This window comes from Alligator sinensis, unplaced genomic scaffold, assembly GCF_000455745.1.
Source record: "Alligator sinensis unplaced genomic scaffold, ASM45574v1 scaffold71_1, whole genome shotgun sequence".
Taxonomy (NCBI): domain Eukaryota; kingdom Metazoa; phylum Chordata; order Crocodylia; family Alligatoridae; genus Alligator; species Alligator sinensis.
Genome location: NW_005841834.1, coordinates 2,510,199 through 2,536,868, shown reverse-complemented (window position 1 = coordinate 2,536,868; position 26,670 = coordinate 2,510,199).

Sequence of the window (26,670 nt, the reverse complement as noted above, 5' to 3'; positions counted from 1 at the left end):
AGGGGGTCAGGCTAGATGATTTGTTCAGGTCCCTCCTGACCCTAGCTACTATGAAACTACTATGAAACTATGAAACCCACAATTCCAAGCAGAATAGCAGGTAGTCTCTTTGGTAAAGGCATTTCTCAAGACAAAGGCCCAGCCAGAGGGTTAAGCAATTTCCTTGTTCCTAATCCAGCCCACACAACCCGGAACACTCCAAAGATACTCAGCTGTTCACTCTCCAGTCTCTCCCACTTCCCAAACCTCCTCCACATCTCTCAGTCCCCAGACCCTTATGCACAGGAGCTGACAAGCTGCTTCCCCCGCCCACAGCCTGCTCTCCAATTGTCATGTTTATCTGCTCTGGACACCTCTTGGGTATCTCGTCTTTGACACCACGTCAACAAAGCCATTCAAGGCTTTTTTGATGCTAAAGGACCATCTTGTCTCCTTCTGTACATAGCTCCTGGCACTTAACTCTTCATTCTCTGTGTACAGGCTAATGAGGTAAATGGAGTCATGCAATATTATAACAATGTAAACACAGTTAATATAAAAATATCACAAAAAAATCCTATAGTCCTTCATACATACAGGAAGAATTGGATTACTTTAAGATTGGAATAACTGTAATAGAATGAAATGTAATAATAAAAGGTCATGCACTTAGGGACTAACAACAGGAATCTGTGCTGTTAACAGGGACTGGGTGTGTTGGAAATGGCAGAAGAGAAGAAAACCTGGTTGTGTTAGTCAAACACAGGATGGCTAAACCACCAATGTGATGTAACCATAAAAAAGGCATGTGTAATCCTATAATGCAGGGACAGCCAGCCTGTGGCATGCATGATACAAATGGTACAGGCAGTCTCCAATCCACGTGCAGCATGCAGCAGATCAGGGACTGTGAAGGCAGCATAGCAGCAGATGGGGCAGAGAGCAAAAAGAAAAACTAAGGATTGAGAAGGGAGTGCAGGGCAAAGAGCAGCAAGCAGAGCAGTGGATTGGGCAGGGGAAGGGGATCAGAGTGGCACTTGGGGAGGATGTGGGGCTTAAATTGTGGCATGCCTTCCAAAAAGGTTGGATCTAGAATTTTGAAAAGGGGAGTGCAGATGATGAGGTGCACCATCACATAAAAACAGTACATATTTGTCTCCAGTTAAAAATAAATCACAAACTTTACTAATATGCTAGCGGCCCAAGGCAAATTGATTTAAATCAATTTAAGATTGAAGCAAAAAGAGATATAATTTCACTGGAATAAATTAAATTAAAAATAATCTGTAGGACTATGAAATAGGAGGGTTGTTTTTTTGTTTTTTTTTAACCAAGAGCAGCTAACAGATAGCCAAATTACAGAACAAAAGATAGCTTGATTGGTGGAACATCAAGACCATTAAAAGGAAGAGAAAATCATTAACACCCATGGATTAAGAGTTTAGAAGGGATCAGGTAGATTAGAATGAGACATGAAGTCAAATGATTCCCTCAGCATCGCCTGACTAAAAATGCTGCTGCCACTATCACGCAGTGGGTGGATTACTTTAAGATTGGAATAACTTTGGGTGGGCCCAAACTTATTCCAATTGGAATAATTTTGGGTGGACCCAGTATAAAGGGGGTTGGGGCGCAAGTGCACCAGTGCACGCCCCCCTCCCCGATCCCTCCCTGTTGTCCCCCATTGGTATAATATATTGCACAATCTATTTCTTATATAAATAAGGTATAAGTGCCATTGCAAAGATCACCTCTGGCAAAGGTGTACACTGCCAGCCATCTTCAAGACATATGAATTCAAACTGGAATTGGTACAGAGAAGGGCAACTAAAATGATCAGGGAAAGGAGCGAACAAGGGACTTATACAGCTTGGTTTGTTAGCTTAGGAAAATGAAGGCTGAAAGAGAATGTTATTTTTCCATATAAATACAACAGAGATTGTAAACCACAGGCAATGAAAAGACCTTTTTAAGCTAAAGGACAATGTTAGACAATGTTTGCGCAAGAACAAATTAACTGGCCATGAATAAACTCAGTCTGGAAATTCAGATGGTTTCTAACCATCAGAGAAGTGAGGTTCTGGAATGGTTTTCCAGTAAAAGCAGGGGAAGAAAAATATCGAAATATTTTTTTTAAATGAAGCTTGATCAATTTATGAATAGTTATTTGACATGGTTGCCCGTAATAGCAAGGACTGGACTGGGTGGACTACTAATTATTAACAATTAACGACGATCAATTAATAATTACTAAGAGTTAAAATATATTGTGAATTTATATCCCAAAGAGTAACATTGATCTTTGAGGATATCGTATGTAATCCATACAATTTGGTGGGTAGGTGACATGGCATCAGACAATGGTTCTTTAAAGAAGAGTGATGAACCATAGCTAAGGATTTTGTATAAGAAACTGAGTGCCCTTTTTAACACAAATGCTTTATTTTCTCTTAGCATTTAATAGAAGGTAAAGGTGGTAATTTAGGACTCTTTGGCAATGAAGAGGATTAAACAAGAGCTCTGGAGATCTTCACTCAGCATTGACTCATTTTTATAAATAGCTGTAGTAGGACTGGAGGGTAAACATAGTATTTTGTTAAATTAGCTTTGAGCATGTAGTTAAATAATACACTCTTCATGAAAAGAAGTACTTAAATTTTCTATGTTGAGAACCCAATAAGTTATTGGAATGATAACATGAATATCTTAGAAACAAAATAAACTTAAAAAAGAGTGGAGGGAAAAAGAAGGGGAAGGGTGGCACATTGCTTTTCATTCATACCCAAAGCAGTAAAGGTTTTGTTATAGTATACCTGTCATAATTTTCTCGGTCCCTACTACTGCTGAAGTGAGTTTTCACAATCAAGTTAAATCTAAATACCAGTAGGAATGTTTTAAGTTATTGCAAAGACCATAACTGATCTGACCCCAACTGTAATCTTGGAAAATGATTTTACCTATTGAGAGGTACCTTTGTATTTCTTAATTTGTGCCAAAATTCATTTTGAAGGCACTGAATATTGATTTTTCAACTGAAAATTAACTGCATTGTTTTCCTTTTGTTTAAGGGTGGGGGGTTTTCTTCATGTTAAAAGAAACAAAGTTTTCCTTTACGAACATAAAAGAGGAAGTAAACAATCTTCATTCAATTCCAGTCCATGATTATCATGTGGATTTTTAAAATCACTTTCTGCTCAGGTAGGATAAAATCTACCTGTTTTCTGGATATGTTAAAATGCAATTCCCCTTACAGATTTAAAAATTACTACCTATGAAGCTCTGAAGTTTTAACTTGTTATAACTTCCATGAGATGTTAGATGTTAGACTTCTGTTACTTTTTTTTTCTTTGCTTGCAATGTACAGATTTCTTTGCAGTAAGGTTGCTTCAAAAAGCATGTCCCCTGTATTATGACCCTGTAAACCTTCTCAATGTGTCAGCTACTCAATCCAGGATTTTAGTCTCCATTAGTAAGGTGTGTGTAGGTAAGTTTGGGAACATTTCTTTAGTGAAGAAACAAGGGTGAGAGCTGACTGAACTAATTGTAGGCTGATGATGCAAATTAAGGTTTCTGTTTTTCTCTGATTACTAAATACATTTGGTGAAAATCAAATTCATTAACAAAGAGTAAACACTCATGTTATAATTAGGCTGTATTTACCTTTGACATAAGCACATGTTAGCTGAATACCAGTGGTTATAAACTTTTTGATGAAAATGTCTCCTGCCAAATACTGGTTTTCTGTTGAAAATTAAAGTAAATGACTTGTGGTTTTTTTATTATAACTGGCTCATGCAGGGGATATATATAAACGGGTAGGAAATTTCCATTGCATTGACCGTGTTTCAGGTTTCTACTAGTTATGAACATGCGCATATAACAAAGTACAATGGAATTCCAATTTTAACAGACGTCTATTTGCTATGATTCATACAGGTGCATCTGAAGGAGAAAGGGCTCCAAAAAGGCCTGACTTCCTACAGATTATGTAGAAAGCTAAGACAGAAACACCTACATCGCATGGTACAGTAGAATGTTCTGCTTTCTCTCTTGCTCCTTTTTTCTTTTTTTAAAGATAGAATCCCTAACAGTCTTTAAATATAGGTTGTTAAAAAATATTTTCTAAGAGAAGCACTTAGAAGTGTGGGAATGGCAAAGGTAAAGGTTGCCAGGCAATATTAAGGTTATCGCTTTTTGGTATGCATTACAACACAACCTTTTATTTATTATTTTCCTTATTCATTATACATACTGAGTAGTGAGCAGGGCAGGGCTGTATAGTGACGTGATATGAAGTCCAGGAACCCATTTGCAGGATCTGGATGTCAAATGTTTTGAATATTGACTTCTAGAAAATGGCACTTTTCTTAACTGACTGCTTCCCCTTGCTATTCTTTCTGGATTCTTTTTAGGCAGACAAGCTTATTGGTCTTCTGAACTCTTAAGTCTCATACCAAAAACTGCAGGACCAAGATTAGTGAGCAGTGTTGAAAATATGATCCTTCGACACTGTATCTCAGTATTTCCGAATATAAAACAGAGGTGTTCTTATTTGTACCTTATAGGGGGAGTCTAGGGTTTCAGATTGATTACAGAGTACTTAAAATCCTTGGATGAATAAAACTACAGACGTCCAAAATAATAATATCAATGCTGGGTACATTTTGTGTTTGTTCAAGCGTAATAGGTTTTTGGAGAAACTCGACTCAAGTAGGTACAAAAGATTGTGTTGGGTTCTACAAAGATTCTTAGTTCAGAAAAATAGGCTACTTTTTTACTGTGCTCTGGTCTATTGGACAAATGCACAGGCTTTACAGGTTTGCATTTTGTAATTAACATTTAACAGCTTAAGATGAAGTAGAACCAAAGTATCTGAGAGCCTTGTTATACCTTATACTGTGAGCCGCACAAATGTTGATCAGTGTTAGTGCTAGCTGAAGTTTCAAGCTTTCGCACATTCAGATCAGGAGGGACCTGGAGGACTGAAGGGTAAGAATCCCCTCCCTTCCACCCCCCTCATCCCAGGGCTTCTCCCCACTGACTTGTGGCTGCTGGTGCTGTCTGTCCCAGGGGAACACACAGGGAAGGGTTATCCTGCCTGTCCAGCCCCTGCCACCACTGCTGCTGCTTTTCTCAGTATAGCTCTCTTGTAGATATTACATTTTGTTTCACTTGGTGGTTATTTAACCCAGTTTTGATCATTTGCTCTTTGAAAAATTCCTTTCGTTTTTAAAGGCATTTTTAAATACGTGCCATTTTTAAACAAAAGTTAAAAAAAAGTTTAGAACATGTTGAAACATTTGCTTTCAACATTTCTAAAATGAAAAAAGAAATAGTTCAAATATGTAAAAAATAAATAGCTTGATGTTTGTGAAATCTCTCACCCCTTTTTGGTTAAAACATCACAAAATTTGACCACTATTTGTGGATAGTTTGTTTGTCCTCCTTGAACTTCATATTTGATGATTTTACAGAAATAAATATTAAAATAATGAAAAATACAGTTCTAAGATCTACATGTCTGATACTTCATCCATTCTCTTAAGCTTATTTATACAGGCCATGTGCATGTCACTCTCCCAGAAATTAGGAGTGTATACGTGTTCAATCGATTACCCTAGAGAAAACACTCCCCTCCAAGAGAAAGATCTTCCAGGTTTCAACTTGGAAGCTTGCCTTTGCAACAGAAAAGCACTCACAAGAAAGTATCTTGCACGCTTCCATCCTGGTCTGCTCTAGGAGGGAAGTGGAGCAGTGGCAAAGACCTCCACCCCTTTCCCAGGCCCGTCTGGGAGCAGAGTGGAGCAGGTGTTCTTCGCTCCCCAAACACTCACCAGACCAGTCCAGACAGCTGGCAAGAGCATTGCCCAGTGCTCCCCCACTCTTCTCCTATCACATTCCCCCTGCTCACTCCCCAGACTGGGGTCCTTTGTATGGGGAATGGGCTGGGGGCTTTACCCCATTACTCCCTCTGCTCTGTTTCTGCAGGCCTGGATTTAGACAAATAAATAATAGAGTGGGGGTGGCAAAATGGCAAATCTGGCTTGTGGCCAGACTTCATTTCCCAGCAGCCCCTACCTGTACTGCTCACAGCTGGTCTCCATAGACATCCTGGGAGCACAGGGCTATGACAATGCAGGGCTGCAGAACTGGGGGCTGCCCCAGCCTGGCCCCACACTGCCAAGATCCCAGGGTCTCCCCAGCCTCATCTGCCCATCCCTCTCCTGGCTACAGCTTCATCCCAGCCACCTGGCCATGCACCCTGTCCACAATGGAGCCAGCCCCTGGCAGTGGATCCCGGGCAGATGGGCCAGGGTGCCTGGGCAGCAGGGCTGAGTCCAGCGGCAGCAGTCAGAAGGATCTGCTGCCACAGGGGCTACTGGGAAATGGAGTCCACTGCAGGCCAGATCCAACCTATGAGCTGGACTTTACCCATCCTAATACAGAGAGAGATTTTTATATATAGTATACACACACACAGACAGAGATATGTGCACAATTTTAGATTCATAGTAAGCTCAATAAACCACTAGATATCAGAGCCATTACATGCAAAATCATTAAAAAGGTATATATTTGATTGCAGAAATAAAAGCTAGAAGGGGAGTATTGAAGACGGTTATTTCCAAGGTAAGAGTTTACTCCTGTGCAGTTAGGCACACTGCTAACCAAAATAGAGGACTGAAACCTTAGACTTTTCAAAAAACATTTCAGACTTGCTAACTGCAGTACTAACCCAGACAATTAGATCTTAAATGTATGCCTCCACTCTGCTAGTAGGAATTGCATGCATGGTCTTGCTGTATGCAGAAATTTGAAGTGTGGACATTAAGTTGTTTGGACCTCTGAGTCTACAAAACTGCATCAGAAACAGTATACAAGTAACTGTTGCAGGGGACTTTCACTGCTTTCTATTTCTAGTAGAAATCAGAACTCTCCAAATATTCGAATTTTAGAAGAGGTTTGTTTATTCATTTTAATTCATCCACACCAATTTTGTTTTACATACTGTCAACTAAGGTATTTCTTTTGTGTGAATGTTATGCTTAAAACACTGTATGCAAAAAGCATTGTATTCGCTAGTCCTCTTTAACATTTGACAGACTTGTGAAATTTTGTGCATTAATTTTATAATATTTAGATACACTTCTCTCTCTGCTTTTGTCTAGCTGCACTTGCCCCCTAGTGATACTTACTTTGACAATAAACTGAATTCTGGAAGGTACAGACCCCTATCAAAGTCTGTCTTACGTGTTTGTATAATGCCTATTACTGTAGTTGGTATTTGCCAGAAAAAATGTTGATAATTCAGCCTTAGGATACTCCAGGTAAGCATTCTGGGAAATAATATTAATTCAGTTTTTCAGATATAGAAATGAAACACAGAAATCATTAGGACTTTCAACCTCACAAATTATTCTAGTAAAGTATGAACTGAATCCAAATATCCTGAGTCTACTGAAGTTCAGAGAATTTTGCACCTACTCACACACTAACTTATTAAGTGTCATGATGTCTCTGTGAGGTAGGAATAGTCAAGAAAAAGGAACATAGGACTGGTAAGGTCTACCTGGGCCATCAAGTCCAGTTCCCCAGCATTCACAGACAGTCATTAACCAAAGGAATCTCCCAAATTAGCACTTACAATTTTCATCTGAAACTATAAGGAACAAAATCTGAGACACTGAAGGCAGTCTATAAAATGCCACAGACAAGAGCAGTGGAAGTAAGGGCTCTGCTAATTGCCTGCCATTGCAACGACAGGGAAACCCCATATTTTCTCACGCAACAGATGCCCCCAAGTAAGACAGGGGCATTACAAGATGGAATGAAAGGGGAAAAAAAAGATTTTTTTTTCAGTCATGGCTGACTTCATGGTAGAGTGGCTGTGTCCAGACAAGCGCGGCCATGCAGTATGTGGCACCAAAGACACATCTGTGGCACCACATACTGCACATTCAGTTGTTCTGCACAATGCAAGGGAGCAGCATGGGGGTGGGGTGGTTGACCCTGACAGGGGTAAAAAAACCCACTCAAAACAGAGCAGCGCACACAGGGGCAGCACACACCATTCAAAACTGGAACCTGGCCAGCTAGAGCCATGCTCCAACTGGTGGCCAGGATCCAAAAAGCAGGACCACTGCTGCTGCAGCCCCAGGAGTCCCCCAGGACCCCAGGTAAGGCTGCTGGGGCCATCCCAGTGCTTGCCCCGGCCTTCCCTACCCCACCCAGGGTAACCTGCTGCATGCCAGAGGTCGCGTGGCAGAGGCATTCCCTGGGAACAACTAGCAGCGGCACAAGATGTCCTGCTGCTAGTTGTTCTCAGGGAACCAAATGTCCATGCCTGTGTGGATACAGCCAATGTGTACAGAAAGCATGGCATCCCAGGAAACAGTCTGGGTGAAACAACAGGGATTTTTTGGTGTGGCATGGCAGCAAAAAAGTTAGGCCCCAGACCCTTGCAAGGACAGTAGCAAAAATTTCTTTACTGTATAAGAACCTGTCAATAATAAAGTGTTGTTTCTACATCAGGGCACTACAGACTGCATGAAGCCCACTTTCCCTGAACCAGCTCAATTGTCCCTTCTGCCGATAGTTATACATGTGAGTTAACACAGGACTTGACTCCTTCTGCTTGCTGGGCCAGAGATAAGTGGCAGCCATCTTTGCAGCATTTGTCTGCATACTTCTAACAAAGAAAAGTCAGCTTCCTCACTTAAGAAACACACCCCAATTTGTGAGGGCTGATTTTGGGGGGAAAGGTTGTATCTGCTGGCATATGGGTAAAGCCAGTAGGAGGTTATACGCGGAAGATCCTGGGAAAAGGATACTTAGCCTCAGACTGTAGATCAAAATCTGGTTAGAACTTAAGTTTTCTCGATTTCGAGTTCTAATATAAAGATGCGGGCCTTATTCTCCACTGTGTCAGTGTTACCAATATTTTAATGAGTCTTGCAAAGATGCAGAAGTTGGAAGAATTATTTTCTTTTTGCTTCTCACACAGCACATTTTACACATTCATTAACGCACAGTAGTTACTGCACATTTAGTTTAGTATTTGTTTTATTCTCTTCAGTCCCCAGGGAAGTGTGGAAATGGGAGTGAAAAAGGAGTAAATGTGAGCAATAATCAGGAAGGATGAAGAAAAGAAACTCAAGAACATGTTCCCCCTTCTCTCCAGCCTCCCTCTTGGGTGGCTGGCTCTTCATTTCAGGTAGAAGAGGGGACTGAGGCAGTCATTTGAGTATGAAAAGAATAGGACTGGAGAAAGGAACAATGTCTAGGGATGATGGAGAAGGATCTGGCCAGCCCAGCTCTGTTTTGGAGTGACACATGCTGGCCCTGCATGTGCTGCTCTGCTTTTTTTTCCGCATGGGTTTTTTTTTTTTTTTTTTTTTATTACTCCTGGATATCCAAGGTCAAACAAAACCCCTCTGTGCTTCTCCCTTGCAGTGCAGAGAAAAAACTGAATATGTGGTATGTATAAGAACACATAATGCATGGCCATGCTCATCTGGACTCACCCAAGGAGTGCAGTGACCTTAGAAAAAAATAAGGACTTGATCTGGTACTGTTGGTGGGGAAACAGACCATAGGACAGTACCCAGAGGGTACTGCTGAAGGTCCCCATTGATGGAGCAGTGGGTTGTATAGGAGAAGATATAAATATAAATATAAGACAAAGAAAATGGATAGAGATGGGTCCTTTCCACCAATCAGTGATAAAAGGTAGTAGATTCCCCCATTGTGTATATATTTTTTTTTGTACTTACCAAGCCGTGTTCCCCAAAATGCACATGCACATAGCTAACTCTCCCTCCTCCCAAGCTGCAAGCAACTATCCTAAGAGCTCAAAAGTAAAATAAAGAGAGTAAGTTACTTTTAAAGAAGTAATCCTATGATTTAAGTTATTCACAGAATTTTTATATGCTTTACGATTTTTAAACAACACACATCATGTGCACCTATACAAAATGGGTTTAAAATGTTGTGTTCCTCACTTGCTTTGCATAAATGTAAATGACTATATAAAACAGTGGGAAATCAGATATCCAACTTGATGGAATTAGTATGCCTTGTGACACAGTCAGGAAAGTAAGGATATGGTTTTGCTACTCTAATGCCCAGTTTTAGCCATTGACATTTCTGGTCTGCCCTCTACAATTAGGATCTACTCTTCAATTACAAAGACTATTCATCAGCAGGAGAGTAAATAGCTTTCCCTTTCTCTACTGCACAGTGCTTAGAATAGGGCAATCAGCTCACAATATCTCCTCGGCAATTGTGGCTTCCCTATTTTATGAATTTATACAGATTACAGAATTTTCTGTGTAGAGTGACATGCCTGCTCCTCCCCTTCACTCTTCTGGTCACACTTTCAACTTTCAGGTATGTGCAGTCCCCACTTCTATGTTGGCCTTTCAATGACCTCACATGCTCATTCTGCAGTTGGACTGGTCTCATTAACACCACACACAATTCGGTTTAAGAATTTTGTTTCCAGAGATAATGTTCTCCTGCATAGTTTTGATTTTAATTTTTTTTGCTATTTTTATCTGTACATATGCATCATCGTGTCACAACTTACATACCATATTTATTAGAATCTCTTCAATCAAGCACAAAACTTGTACATTTTTTCTTCTTTAGTTCCTGCTTCATTACTTGTGATTCATCATTTCCAGTGTTTTGTTCTGATAAATCTTCTCCACAGTTTCATTTTTCTGCTATTATATAGTGTCAACTAGCTCACAAAACCAGAAGAACAGTTATTAAAATGTTCACGCTTCACAAATAATATTTTGACTGTTGGATAGATATGAAAGTCCAGTAGGAAAAATATTCTGACATGATTTGTAACACGCTACCTTTCAAATGGCAAAAATATCAAAATATAATTGAAACATCCTGCTCATGAAGAATTCACTTTCCATTTTGAAATGAATGAAGAAGGGCACAGTATGTATGTGTCTTTGAATCTCAGGTCTTGGACCTGCACAACATATTTACTGAAGTAGATGGTTTACTGATCTCTCTCTCTCGGGCAAAATGTTAACATGATTATCTGATACCAACTGTTTTAGGACTAAGTCCTCCAAGCATTCATACATATATGTTTAATTGTCATCTTGTACTTTATGCTTGTCTATAAATGTTCACAATATCTGGGCTATGGTGTTTAATGAAATGAGGGGTGAAGGTTGAATTAAGGAAAAAAATTATCCTTGTTAAAATTAGACTTTTATATAGGATGTAGAAACAAGACAGAAGACAGAGACTCCACTTGTTAAATGTTTACAATGTGAGCCTTATTTGAAAAGCAGTATGTTTAGCTATACCTCTCCCTCTAATGTGTTGACCAGATTCCTATTTTCAACCTTCTTTGGAGAGGGAAGATACTTTGTGCATTCAAAGATTAACAAAATATGTTCTGCATGACATGCTATCAAACTCCAATATGAAATGCACAGAAAAAAAATATATTTTAGGTACATACATAATGTAAAAAGAGGAAGAGCTGTATGTACAGAATTTATAGAGATGTGTGTGCTTGTGCATATGTGACTGAATATAAAATATATATACGTGCATGTTATATATATATGTACATATCCTTACAAGGTTAAGCTATCAACATCTGTTCTTTCCATTTCACCAATCACCATCAGCAGACAGCAAAAACAACATTTACTTTCAGAAATAATTTTAGTTTTTATGATGTGTGAAGCAGAAAGTAAATTTAATTTAATCTGTTTGATTGACTTTACAAAAATGATAGTAGCAGAAACAGTGTCTTCAATTAAGTAACATGACATGTAAATCAAAGAGTTTATAGATACAACACAAGCTCCACTTCCATTGGCCTCTTGTATAAGAACACTTAAACAGGTTACCTCATATTATGGGCAAATTTTCCTTCTTTTTTTTTTTTGTTTTGTTATTTACCTTTCTCCTGTCCTTTATTACTTTTGTGCAAGACCCTTTTGATATAGGTGCTTGTATTATTTAGTAATCACTTTCATTAGGTTACCAGTGAAATAGAAAATACTGAATGGTACTAATGTGTTTTGGTCTATGCTGAAATCTCCATTCCTTTTATGCAGTTGTTTTGCATTTTATTTTTGCTGTGGTACACATTTATAGTAACTGTATTGGCTGTAATACAAGTCTGCAATGTAGCTTAAACAGTTTTCTACTTAAAAGCTTTCTAATATCTAATTTAATTCTGAAGTTCTTTTAAAAATTACTTTTCCGTGTAGATTTTTTTTTAGTTTTGGATTCCAGCACATTTTGGAGGGCAAAGAAATATTTCAAATATTTTAAAGATAGAAACAGCATCTGTTTCTTTTCAAATAAATAATTTGAATGATAGCTTTAAAATAAATTAATAAACCTAGCTTTATCCTCTTGTTTCTTACTCAGTTGCACTGTGCACAATTGTACCCCTCAAATCTTCTGAGAGGAAAAGCAGAAATACTTACAGGATTATATAACATTAATCTAAAATACATTTTTATTAATAACTTACATTCATAAAGGATTAGAAGAGGGAATGGCCACGTTTTTGGTCAGAATGCAAAAAACCACCCACAACTTCAACCTTGTAAGATGTTGGCATGCCAGGAGCAGACAGCAGGGGAGCCGTAAGGGCCTGATCCTTGTCGTAGCAGCTCAGCCCTGACTTTTTCCCCGGAGGTGCACATGCTAAGCAAAATGCCTTTGCATGCCACACCATGGTACCCGTGTTGGGGGTTGTCCACCCCTGCTTTAGAATTTCATTTCTGGGACTCTAGTTCAACTTCAACTTAGAAATGTGAGGTTAAATGTGTTGTCAGTAGTTAGTAGTAATCTAAGAGTCCCAAAGTAGTACCATGTAGCTATGAATGGGGTAGAAGACAGTAGTAGCCCAGAAGATAGAATTGAATTTTATAGGTACTGCGAGTGCAATTTTGTACTGCACATCTCAAAACAAAACTCACAGTCCAGAGGAAAGGAAGAATTTAAGTCACCTCTGCATCCCTCACAATCCCTGAGTTTCTACAGGGCTTGGTGGAGGCTCATGTAACTTTAGTTGCCTAACAAGGACTGCCTAAGTTATATTGACCTGTTTTTTGTTGCCTATGGGCAACAGCTCCAGGAACATTTCTGATGCGTTATGCAAGTCCAATCCCTTCAGTCCCTGGTAAGGCCTATACAGATTTGTGGGGATACCCTCACAGACCAACATGAGCTAGCTAGGAGAAATCCTACTTGGTCAGGTCCAAAGATCCTACAGCTATTTTATGCTGCCACAGCAATGTAAGAGGGCTGTAGCACAGGTGAGAATCCTCCTTGTATATCTGTTATTTGTTGAAATTACCCTAGGGGTATGAAACTGCAGTTTGACAGTATCTAGAATTCACTGCTAGAAAAATGTCAAGGCTAAAGTTGTCACTTAACTTCCTCTTACTAATGTCAACTACTCAGCTTTAGTGCTTATCATGCTACTCTACAGTAGCAATGGCAGAGGACTTAATAAGGGGCCATCTCAAGTGCTTTCACTTTAAGTACAGTTGGTTCTGCTTATGAAGTTCTTTAGGTAGTAAAGAAAAATGTTCTTAAATCAACATAGTGAAGAAAGAAGCAATGGTGTTATGCTAAGTCTCCTATATGTTGCTTTTATCAACTAATGTTAAAGACAAGAATTCAGCAATGGGCTTCAGTATCAGAAAAGATAGCTGGCTAAATAATAGTAGGCTTTTTCTGCACATTGAACAATTGTAACCAAGGGAAAATTAAAGAAAGTAATAATATAAAAAATAATCTGAGTTTTCAAATTCATGAACAGTGGTTAAGAAGTCTAGGGACAGACATACAAAAAGCCAGAGCCTGAATTGACTCAATCTTTTCAGGTTAGTCTAACCTTGCTAGACTAAATCACTTTGTAACTGTAAAGACATCCCAGAAATACAGGCATGTGCTTACACTGGCTCAGACTAGAAGCTGGGGGGTGCTAGAGCAGCCCTCCCTTCCCTTCCACAGGGATGAGCTGAGGGGGACATGGCCAGGCCCCAGCAGGATTAGGGAGGGGTCCCCCACCCCCAGGTAACAGTATTTATCAGTTCTGCTATCAGCATTTATCACCCCATCAGAAAACAAACAGCATCTCTCATTAGTTCAAACTCTTCTTAAACAAAGAAAGAATGGAGGGACATCACCAGCTGAGCTTTGATTAGCTCCAAAAAGCACAGCACTGACCCTAGCCAGCATGTGGTCTGCTAGCTAATGCTGAGGTGTCTGTGTAAAGCAGAGGGGGCAGGGGATGCCTGCTTAGCAGGGAGTGGGAAGGAGAGGGGGATAGCAGAGGGAAAGCAGAAAGAAACCAGACATATGTTGCTGTGCTTGCATGTCTCTGCTGGAGCTGCAGCCAGGGAGCAGAGGGAAGGGGCCCGCCCTGCTTTGGAACAGACAGTCAAGACCTACCTAGCCAGCCTAGAGAGTATGCCAGGATGCTGGGGGAGTCTGATTTAACTTAAAACAGCAAGGGGTCTGGGACAGTGCCACAGGCGGGGTCCTCCAGGAGGGCCGTGATCTCCTTAAGGCCCCTTCCCCCGTGCCAAGTCGGCCCAAGGGCACCCTCTGATTCTCACCCGCCACGTCTTTGCTGTTTAGATAAGGTTGGGAGGCTGCTTTACGTCTTCTTGGGCACGGTTCGTTGTGACCATTGTCCCCGTGGACTCCCGGGCCCCTTGTGGGTCTTGTCCTGCAAATGGGTGCCCTGGGGCACCCTAGCTTTATGGGCTATGCGTGGCTCCAACCACCCCTTATACCACACCCCAAGCCTCGCAGCTGGAATAGACGTTGGTCTGTCCAATACCCTCACCCTCTCTCTGGGGCCTTCTCTGTACTGTCGCCCTCTCTTGGGGCCTTCTCTAGTGCTGCCGCCCTCTCTCGGGGGCTCGTCTGCAGTGCCACCCTCTCTCGGGGGCTCGTCTGTAAAGCCAGCCCTCTCCTGGGGCTCTCTGTGCCCACTCTGGGCCTTCTCGGTCAAGCCGCCCTGTCTCTTGGGGCCACCGCCCTGCTACCCCCTTCTCCGGGGCTCACCATGCCCACACTTAGGCTTCTCAACCACCCCTCTCTGGGGCTGGGGTCTGTGCACCCCACACACTGCGCCCTTACTGGCGCTGGGATCCCCACGCTACTGTGGGTCTCATATGAGGCCTCCTCCAACCCCTAATAGCCTCACCCAAACCACTGGTGTAACACCAAAGCAAAACACAAACTCAAGCCTCTTGGCTACAACTTAACTTAAAGCCGCCCGGCTGAAATCACATTGCTCACACGTCCCAGAGCTGCCATCCTTTACCCGGCATGGACTGTACCCGCAGTTCTCGTATCTTTGCTCAGAGAGCTCCTTTCTCTCTGGCTGCTGGCAGAGAACTCCCAGCCTGGCCTCAGCCCCTGGGCTTTATAAGGGCCAGGCCCTGCCCCTTCCGGTCAGCTGACCTTTCCTGGTTGCCCCGGCAATCCACAGCTGGGCTCCTTATTCCCTCACTGCTAGGGTCCCTTCCCTAGCAGTTTCTCCTCCTTAGGAGCAGGGCACCTCAGTGCCCTGCGACAGACAGACATTGCATAAACCAGTTTGACCCAAATCAGTTAAGTCTGATACTACATTCAACCAGGTTTATCTCAAGCTGGTTTCAGCCATTTTAAAACCATTTTATGTGCACTGAAAATCTATTCTGTTACAGTTTTATACCAGTTTCTGATCAGTTAAACTGGTTCATGTGTAATGTCTGTTCCTAGTCAAAGAGGCCACAGAGACCAGGACAAAAAGCAACCACATTAAATTACAACGAGCAAAATTTAGTTTGGCTATTAGGAAGAGCTTTCTCATGAGAGTGACTGAACACTAGAACAGATTACCTAGATAAATTGGAGAAATTTCATGGAAGTTTTTAACAGCAAGTTGGATAAACACTTGGATAAGCCTGTCCTATACTCCCAAAGTGTATTTGTGTTAGTTGCACAAAGAACAGAAGCTAAAATCAAACAGAATTTCTGTCTTTAATTTTTACTAACTTTACATTGCTACATTTTATCCATTTTTTGTATCACCATATAGTAGTTCTATTTTAATGTTGCTTAAATTGGCAACGTGTAATCTTACTGTATGCTTTACCAATAACTGTAAATTATATTATATTATTTTATTATTTATTATATATTTGAGAGTTTTACTGTATTGTTTTAGCGAAAGCTATTATTATAGCTATTACCACCACTACTTGGATGAGATGTTTTGGTCAGGGCTGATCTTGCCTTAAGCAGGGGATTGGGCTAGATCAGTGGGGGCCAATTTTTTGGGCAGGCTTGCCACACCACACCCTTTCTGACTGCCTTTCTAATCCCTTTTGTGCGGGCCAGGAGTGGTCCGAGGCCCTTTCTTCGCGCGGCGGGCTGTGGCCAGCAGCCCAGACACGCCAGGTTGGGGAAGGCAGGCAGCACACTAGAATTAGGCACGGACACTTAGTGGTTGATTTAAGATTATTTTACTTACACCGAAGATGGTCGCGGTGCAGGCAGGAAAACTTGCTTGAGTTGCAGTTACAGATAGAAAAGAAGAGAGGCGGACTAGAGTTCCTTCCCATGAACCTTCTAGCCCAATCTGGTTGGAGGCTCTAAACCGCGAGCCCGTCGCGCCAACCGAAGAAAGTACTCGAAGCAAAGAGCTCTGAATAGACTCACATGAAGTTTGCTAGGCTCCATGGAACTTGCGTGCAGGGAAGGGTACGTCGAGGGATCAGGTGGCGACGGGGAGAGGCGAGAGGCTGATCAGACTCCTATAGCCTTCTTGAAATACACGCTGGGTCCGATAGGCACCGCAGCACTTAGAGATCTTCATGAGATGTGAAGTTCTCCTCTTCCTGATAGTCGTGGAGTTCTCCAATTTGGGCGGAAACCGCTCAAGCCTCTTATACGGCTAGCAAGCCAATCGCTAGCCGCCACGTGGGAGCAACCTAGAAATGCACCCTGCAAAGAAAGCTACGAGTGGCGGGGAATAATTTAGCAGTGCCGAAGCGCACACAAACAAAAATCACACCCTTGGGTTGTGACACCTTTCTCTTGCATATCAGCTGCTCTGTTCTCTGTTCCCTGCTATGTTCTCCCTGCTCTATCTGCTGCTGCATTCCCTGCACCTCTTATCTGCTGTGTGCCCCACAGAGGTTGCCCATGCCATGTGTCACATGTGTACTGCAGGTTAGCCAGCCATAGGCTGAATGATTCCTTGAGATCCCTGTTTTTCATGATTAGTCTGTGATAAGATTGATATTCAACTTACTATTATAGACTATGTTCTCACCAGCAGGAAAAAATCATGTTACTTCTTTCAAGAAAGAAATAATACTTACAGCCATTCAATGAGTGCCTAGTGTTTGGTGCTAAACAAAAATTCCACATGCTGTCATTAAATATTTCTGTATAATATGGCCATACGTAATTCACGAGTTGTAAGTGTGAACAGGACATGGCAATTTCTCCTGCAAAAGCCAAGCACCTTTCCACTTAAGTAACTACAGAGTTTCCAGCTGCTTTATCATAGAATTAAAATTTGTATCAATAATGGGCCAGCCACTAGAGAGATATATACTTGCATCTAAAGCATGTCTGATACATCCATCCCATAAAAGATATTGCAGTACCAATTATATTACTTAGCTTGGATAAATGCTCTTAGATCCAGCACTATAAATGGTGCTGACTATAATGGTATTAGTAAACCTTCTAAATAAATATTAAATTCTGACTTGGGCTATTCACTTACAGAGAACAGTTGGAAGAAATGATAAATTACTCTTCACCACTTTCAAATTGTATTTTAAAATGATATTATATTCTTCCACCCCTGCATAGAATAACTGGAACTTGTAGCCAGAAGCACAAAAATGAGTGGATGCTCTGTAGGGCAGCACACCACACCCCAAAACTTCCTATTGGTTGTCTTTTTGGGACACAATTTAACTCAGTGACTGCAAGGTAAAGTATTAGTGTGAGTAAGGAAGACAAAGTCTGTCCCCTACCCAGTACTGTACATTGAACGCTTTGTGAATGTGTGTCTGTGTTTGATTTACTAATGCACGTGCCCAGGAGCCTTCATCATGAACCAGGACCAATGTGCTCCTAGGTGTGGCTATGTTGCTGTACAAGCACAGATCTAAAAGATGGAGCCTGTGTCAAAGAGCTTATGCTGTAAGTATATAAAAAAGTGACAATGGACAATTCTCCATACAGGTGGAGAATACAAAGAAACAATGAAATAATATTGGTCAGTGTGACAGGCAGTGTTTTCAGCACACCAGTAGCCTAATTGTCAAGTTGTTTGTAAAGGAAAACTTTAAGAAAGGATTTGAAGGATGGTAGTTTAAAGGGATAACAGGTATACTTCAGTAACAGATACAAACACAGAGGGTGCATTTACATGCTCATTTTTATACACTTGTCCTAATAAGTATTACATTTCGTATTTCCAGTGTGAGATACTAAATAAACATGTGTTAGGCTGCCCTAATGCACAGTACTGAAAGTGCATACTTTTTTTAGTGACCCTTAATGGGCAGTGGCCTATTCTACTGTGCATTAGCATATTTGCATGTTTTTACACAATGCTTTAATGCGCAGTAAAATAGGCTACTGCACATTAAAGTGCACACATAGACATGCTCAGAAAGTTGAATGTACACAGAAATGCTTCATAGAATAAATGGGTCTTTGAGTCCTTTTTTTCAGAAGATGGTTAGCACCTGGCATATATTAATTGCCAGCATGTATAAGCTATCCCAGGAAACAGAGGAGAATATGGCATCTCAGGTTGAAAAGGGAGATTTGGGGGCAAGAGTATCCTTAATCTTACATTCTGTATAGTTATTTATGCTTGTGTAAAGTAGGTTTAGCACAAGCAGAGATTTATGATCGCCATGCGCTGGTGTAAAGAAATAAAAGAGGTGTGTAATAGTGGTGAATTAGGCCCAAAACATTCAAGAAAGAAAATGAATTGGCAAAATCTCAGGATGTTGAAGATTACTGGGGGAGTCAAAGCACATTACTAGTATTAGGATTGATACAATTAGGCACAAAGGAAAGGCAATATCAAGATGAGGACCTAGGTATCCAGTTCTAATAAAAATTTGTGTATTGCAATAGTTCATACCAAATGATTATGACAGCATCTTAAACATCCTCCTACTACTACTCCAGCGAAGGTAGAAGGAGTTCTGGAGACCTTAAAGAAGATGAATTATCTTCTTCTTTAGTACTGTTCAGCTGTTAAAGCAGCAGGAGATTGTAAGATCAAGAGGCTTAATAGCATTGGTGCAAAAGGTGGTAGAACATTAAATGCAGCAAGAGGCAAAAACTTACAGCATGTTTGTAGCTCCACAAATCGCCTAACTACAGGAAAAGGCAAGCTTCACTGGTAACACCTACAGGGTTTGTGAGCTGCACAAGTTTACCAGTTATGGTGCAAAATAGTTTAGCATAAATAACTGTAGAGTTTTGAGAGCATTTTTGCATGTGAGAATTATTTTTCATTTTTCTTGAAGCTTTAGGATAAGAGTAGAAAATTGTTTCAGTTTTGCAAACCCATCAAGAACATATTTTTCTCCCATCTAGTTTTGAGTGTATCTGATGTAGTGCTAAACCCCTAACCTTGCTACTTAAACTTAATGCCATAGATTTTGCCTTCTTTATTCCTTGACTTTTTTCAAGAAGCCTGAGTTTTGGATGCATCAGCTTACTGTTCACTGGGTCGCTGTCTCTCTCTATGCCACTTCTTGTTCTGTAAGTTCTCATTTTTCTGATAAATAATAAGCCATTTTAGTTATCTTCTACACTGTTACGCTTTATCAATGTGAGCGAATTTATGCCTGAGGATAATGAATCATTGTTTTAATAAAACTTATCAATGGAATATGCATTGGCCACTTTTGTTTTTACCATGTATTTTGGTAGTCCCCCTTAATCACTAGAAATGTAAGACAGAAAGCAGGGCAGGATAGCACCTTAGGGCCTTGTTATGTGTTACACTGTGACCTGCTCAAATGTTGATCTATGTTAGTGCTAGTTTGAGTTTGGAGCAGTCACATATTTAGGCCAGTAGGGCCTGGAAGACTGAAAGGTAAGACTCTCCCCCTCCCCCGTCACTTTCATCCCTGGGGCTCTCCCTACCACTTACTTGTGGCTGCCTGTGCAGTCTGTCCCAGGGAAGCAGGCAAGGAAAGGTTAACTTGCCTACCAGACCCCTGCCACTACCATTGCCCAGCTATTGCCCGGTTGAGCCCAGGGCCAGAGGGCAGCAGCAGCAGGATGGGGACCAAGAGTAAAGTTAACCCTTTCCTGCCTGCTCCCCTGGGACAGACTGCTGACAAGTAAGTGGGGAGGGGGCAGTGAGTGAGGATCTGGTGTGCTGGGAAGTGGAGCAGGGGGCAGTGGCACCAATTCTGGCCAGTTTGGGAGGGTGGGTGGGGTGTTTACACTAATGTGTAACCCAGAGTGGCCACACCTTAGTGTAACATGAGTTGGGTAGAACAGATCAGAGATAAACCTAGGCTGGAGTAACATAATTTTGAGCTGCCTAACAAGTGCTTAAAACTAGTTTCAGGTGTTAATGTGTGGACAATCCAGGGAGCCACCTAAAATTAACTTGTAACAAGGCCCTTTTAGATTAACTTGCTCAGAGAGGCATGGGCTATAAAATTAACTGGTAAAAAGGGGTACTAACAAGAAATAAGTAAAGTAATATAAATACAAAGGGCACATCTACATGTTCATTAGTGTGCCATAATTACAGCACATTAAGTTACTATCTGTAATAACCAGTACTAGCTTAATGTGCTGTAATCAATGCTACTACACAATAGCACCAGTGCATGCTTCTTTGTGTAGTAGACTAATTCTACTGCATAGTATCACATGAGCATGGTTGTTGCCTGCTGTGCTAATGTGCAGTAGAATTTGTCTACTGTGCATTTAGTGTCTTGTGTAGATGAGCTCAAAAGATAGAGAAATGTGAAAAAAAGGAGAAGGCATTGCTGAGACATGGGAAGGTGGTTTGAAAGATCAAAAGGGATAAACAAAGTAGTTAACACATTGAGAGACATATGCATTATAAAAGCTAGCCTAGATAATGGAATAAGAATCCAGAGCCTCTGCTGGGAATGTAAGAGTTTGACGGGAACAATTATCAGTAAATATTCAGAAATTATTTTGAGATCTTGAAAGTCAAACTAGTGGGGAAAGTGATGACAATTTCCATTCTTAGTGTTACATAAAAAGTGTGAGCCTCAACTTGCTAATGCTTATACAGGCACTGCACTTCTCATTGAAACTTTCTACAGAATATTTAAAGCTTTTAACAGAAAATTTAAACTAATTTATAGAATTGCTTACCAGGACTATAATTATCTGTGACATCCTATAGATTATTAAAGGCACTTCTAGAAAACTCTGCTTTATTCCTATGGAACCATGTAGATATCATTCCTGTTAAATTTTTATCCATAAGAGATGCTGATGTAGGTCTGTCTGTTTTTTAATATAGGGCACTAATTGCTTTACTACTAGACAAACACTTCATGGATATTTGGATAACTAAATGAGAAATAGATATATATTTAATTTTCAAGCCTTTTAATTAAAATATGTACTTTGTTGATTTTAATAAGGAAATTGCCTTTTTAATGTCTCTACCTGTTTTTTGGTTATGCAACTTTGAGGAATACATTCAGAAACAGAAAGAAGACTTTCTTTCTATGTAGCATATTTCATACTTTAGTCACCCAAGTGGCTCTCAAACTAATGGATTAAATGATGTTATAAAATTGTTGGGATAAAAGCTTGTTCTTCTCTAATAATGATTGCTCCAATCCCTTTTAATAATCCTCCAATAAACACACACTCATCAGGAATATATTGTTTGCTTATCAATAATCTTAAATTTCCCTATCCCTTCTCATCCCAAAGGACTTAAGAAGCTCTAAAATAGCACTGTTCTCTATATGATGTTTGGATCATGCAACACATGGGATACATTTTACCTGCCTCCTAAATATGGTCATGACTAGGGTGAAAACAGCAACTTTTTAACAGCACAAAGAATACAGCTGTATCCAACTAAAGCTGAGAACCCATTTAGCTGAACAGAAAACAAGTTCCCCAAATGGAAATCTTACTTCTATGTTTTTCCATATAATTTATAATTCATTCCTCGATTCTTCCATTATGCCAGTTTTTTCCCCCCAGTTTGTGTGCAAAGAGACAGGAGAATCCTTACCAGAGGGCCTACTTAGGCCTTTTAGTTATTCTTTGCTCTTTTGTACAACTTTAAGGACTATTTGAGCTTGATCCCTCTATGTTAGCTGTGAAAGAATCCAACAGCTGCTGCTTCATCTGGAGGATTTCTGGCAGGGAAAGGGATTCTTTTAAACTAATTCCTCAGGCTGCTCTCTACCTGGACCTTCCTTTTTAGGTGTCCTCTGCTGCTCCCTAACACTTTTGGGATTCTTTGAGCTGTCCAAACAGCCTGCCTCTCCCAATGGTAGCATTTTCTCTTCAAAGAACCATTTCTGCAGCTACTTGGTTTTGTTCAGGAAGAAAAAGCCTTTGAAACTGATGCATCTCTGCAGCACAGAATAATAAGCATTTTTTTTAATAACACAACTCATTTGTTTAAAACTTTGCTAGATCCTCCTGTATAATTTAAACAGATGTGAGCTAGTTTTTCTTTAATGTAACTTTATTCTGATAAACTGTACAACAGATCTTCCTCAGTTTCAAATACTTCCACTCCCTGCACAGAACAGAGCTGCTTTAGTAATAGCCCTTTGAAAAGAAAATGGCAAATGGTACCAGCAGGACAGCCAGACAGCTCAAGCCAGACTCATACAGCCCCAAAAGGGCTAGCAAGAAGGTCCAGACAGAAAATTAAGCTTAAAAATATACTAGTAGAAAGAATTTATGTAAAAGGCCATGCCTCCCCTCTTCCCCCTCCTCCCCCTTCAAAAAAAAAAAAAGCAGTTAAAAGCAGGGGCCAGCAATTGGAGAAGACTGCACTTGGGTCATTGTCAGCTTTTAGATTTTTTCAAATAATTTAATATCAGCTATTTAAAATAAACAACAGCCCCTTGGCTGTGACTTAAAATTATTTAGTTACTCTTTTAAATAGAATATCATGCAGAAATTTTATTTTAAATGACTGATAAATTTATACTTCTAAATGTTCTGGGAGTGTTGAAGTAATATAGCTGTGATGGTCCAGAAAATGGGTGAGGATGAGGATCCTTATGGGCGATATCTTTTATTGGACCAACTGTATCCTTGCTACTCCTAGATGTTCATATTCATTAGTAAGTATAGAGTGCACAAATGAAACATGTAATGGGACACTTTCACATCCATGATTTGCATATGTTAGTAAACAAACCCACTCCTTGGATCATGCTCCAACCCTGTACTTTCTTTAGTTCTCTTTGAATCATAGAATCCTAGAAAATGAGGGTTGGAAGGGACTTCTGGTCATGTCATCCAACCCCCTGCTCAAACCAGGACCACCCCCACTAGTTCATCCCAGATAAGGTTTATCTAGCCAGATCTTAAAAATCTCAAAGGATGGAGATTCTATAACCTCTCTGGGTAACCTATTCCAGTGTTTTACTACCCTCCTAGTGAGACATTTTTTCCTAATATCTAACCTAAACTTCCCTTGCTGCAACTTGAGACCATTGTTCCTTGTTCTATCATCCGCCACCACTGAGAACAGTTTAACTCCACTCTCTTTTGACCCCTCCTTCAGGTAGTTGAAGGCTGCTATTAAATCCCCTCTTAGTCTTCTCTAGACTAAATAAGCCCAGTTCCCTCAGCCTCTCCTCAGGACTCATGTGCCCCAGCCCCGTCACCATTGTCATTGCCCTCTACTAGACTGTCTCCAATTTGACCACGTCCTTTCTGTAGTGGGGTGCCCAAAACTGAACTCAGTACTCTAGATGCGGCACGACCAGTGCTGAATAGAGGGGAAGAATCACTTCCCTCGATCTGCTGGCAACACTCCTACCAATGTAACTCACTAAGCCATTAGCCCTCTTGGCAACAACGGCACACTGTTGTCTCATATTCAGTGTATTGTCCACTGGAACCCCCAGGTTCTTTTCTGCAGAACTGCTTCCCAGCTAGTCAGCCCCCAACCTGTACTGGTGAATGGGATTGTTCTGTCCTAAATGCAGGACTTTACACTTGTCCTTGTGGAAACTCATGAGATTCCTTTTGGCCTAATCCTCCAATTTGTCTAGGTCCCTCTGAATCCTAACCCTACCCTCCAGCATATCTACTACTCCTCCTACCTTAGTGTCATCTGCAAACTTGCTGAGGGTGCACTCTGCCATCTTCCAGGTCATTGATGAAGACATTGAACAAAACTGGCCACAGGACCAACCCCCAGGGCACTCCACGATACCAGCTGCCAACAAGACATCAAGCCATTGATTACTACTCTCTAAGCCTGATGTTCCAGACAGTTTTCTATCCACCTTACAGTCCATTCATCCAGCCTGTACTTCCTCAGCTTGCCGGCAAGTATCTTATGGGAGACCATATCAAAAGCCTTGCTAAAATCAAGGATGTATTTGGTAGCCATGTTGGTCTGAGACAAAAAGAAATGCAAAACTCTAGAACTCTTTGTTCAGAGATCATACCTTGTATTAGACCAACTAAGAAATTGCAAAGAGAGAATTTTTTTGGGGGGTGGGATTTCTTAGTTGGTCTAATAGGTATCATCTCTGAATCAAGAGCTCTAGAGTTTTGCATTTCTTTTTGTCTCTGACCAACAAGGCTACCAAATACATCCCTGAAACATGGAAAATGCTGAATTTTAGCTGGTTTTCGATTTAAACTTCATTGCTGAATAACAAGAAAGATGTCTACACCTTCCTGCCTTTCTGCCATCTGACACCATCAGGGAAGGAATCCTGCCTTATCTGCACATCAAAGAGCAACTCACAAAGACACTCTCATGGACCCAGAGGAACAGACTTCTACCTTCAGCTTCCTCTATGCAAAAATGAAGTTTATTTTCTACCTATGGGGACTTTTTACCATCTTTAATTTTCTCTGAGCCTGAGGAAGGGTGCCAAAAGCTTGCAGAAAAAAAAAAATTCAATTGCTAAAATCAAGGTATACCACATCCACTGGTATCCCCACATCCACAGAGCCAGTCATCTCATCATAGAAATCAATCAGGTTGGTCAGGCATGACTTGCTCTTGGTGAATCCATGCTGACTGTTCCTAATTAACTTCTCCAATCCTTAAAAATGGATTCCTTGAGGATCTGCTTCATGATTTTTCTAGGTACTGAGGTGAGGCTGACTGGTCTGTAGTTCCCTGGGTCGTCCTTGTTCCCTTTCTTAAACATGGGCACTATGTTTGCCCTTTTCCAATCATCCAGTACCTTTCCTGATTGCCATGAGTTTTCAAAAATGATAGCCAGTGGCTCTGCAATCACATTGGCCAACTCCCTCAGCACCGTTGGGTGCATACCATCTGGCCCCAAGGACTTATATGTCCAGCTTTTCTAAATAGTCACTAACCTGTTCTTTCAACTCTGTTGGCTGTTCATCTCCTTTCCAAACTGTGCTGCCAGGTGCAATGGTTTGGGAGCTGACCTTTTCTGTGAAGACTGAGGTGAAAAAGGCATTGAATACTTCAGCTTTTTCCTCATCATCTGTCACTAGGCTGCCTCCCACACTCAGTAAGGGACCTGCACTTTCCCTGATTTTCCTCTTATTGTTGACATACTTGTAGAAACCCTTCTTGTTACCCTTCATACCCCTTGTTAGCTGCAACTCCAATTGCACTTTGGCCTTCCCAACTTCACCCCTGCATGCCCGAGCAATAGTTTTACACTCCCCCCTGGTAGTTTGTCCAAGTTTCCACTTCTTATAAGCTTCCTGTTTGTGGTTTAGTTTACTGAAGAGTTCCCTGCTAAGCCAAGCTGATCTTCTGCCATACTTGCTAGTCTTCCAGCACATTGGTATAGTTTGTTCCTGCACCCACAGTCAGGCCTCTTTAAAGCAAAGCCAGCTCTCCTGGGCTAGGGACAGACATTATACATAAACTGGTTTAAGTGATCAGAAACTGGTTTGAACCTGCAACAGAACAGACATTCAGTGCATGTAAACCAGTTTGAAAGTATCCAAAACCAGTTTGAGATAAACTTGGTTGAATGTAGTATCACATTTAACTGATTTGGGCCAAACTGGTTTGTGCAATATCTGTCCCAGACCCCTTGCTGCTTTAAATTAAATCAGAGAGTCCCAGAATCCCGGCATGCTGTCTGGGCTGAGCGGGGCTCTCTACTCCACAGCAGGGCTGGTCCCTCCCCTCTGTTCTCTAGCTGGAGCAGGGGTGGGGCGTGGCCAGATGCTTGCCTGCCATGGCCCCTGAGGCAAATTCCTCCCTCCGTCCCCTTTCCCCCACACTGTCAAACCCTGTGGACCTCCATGGCTTTCAGGCAGCCAGGCAGAGATGGAGTTAATTCCTCCCTCTGTCCAGCTTGTTCGCATCCAGGAAGGGGATTAATTCCACAACGGTCCCGGAGTGGGAGAGAGAGGCAAGACCTGCACCTGTGAGCCCAAAGCTAAGACCTGCAGGATCAAACTGAGAGG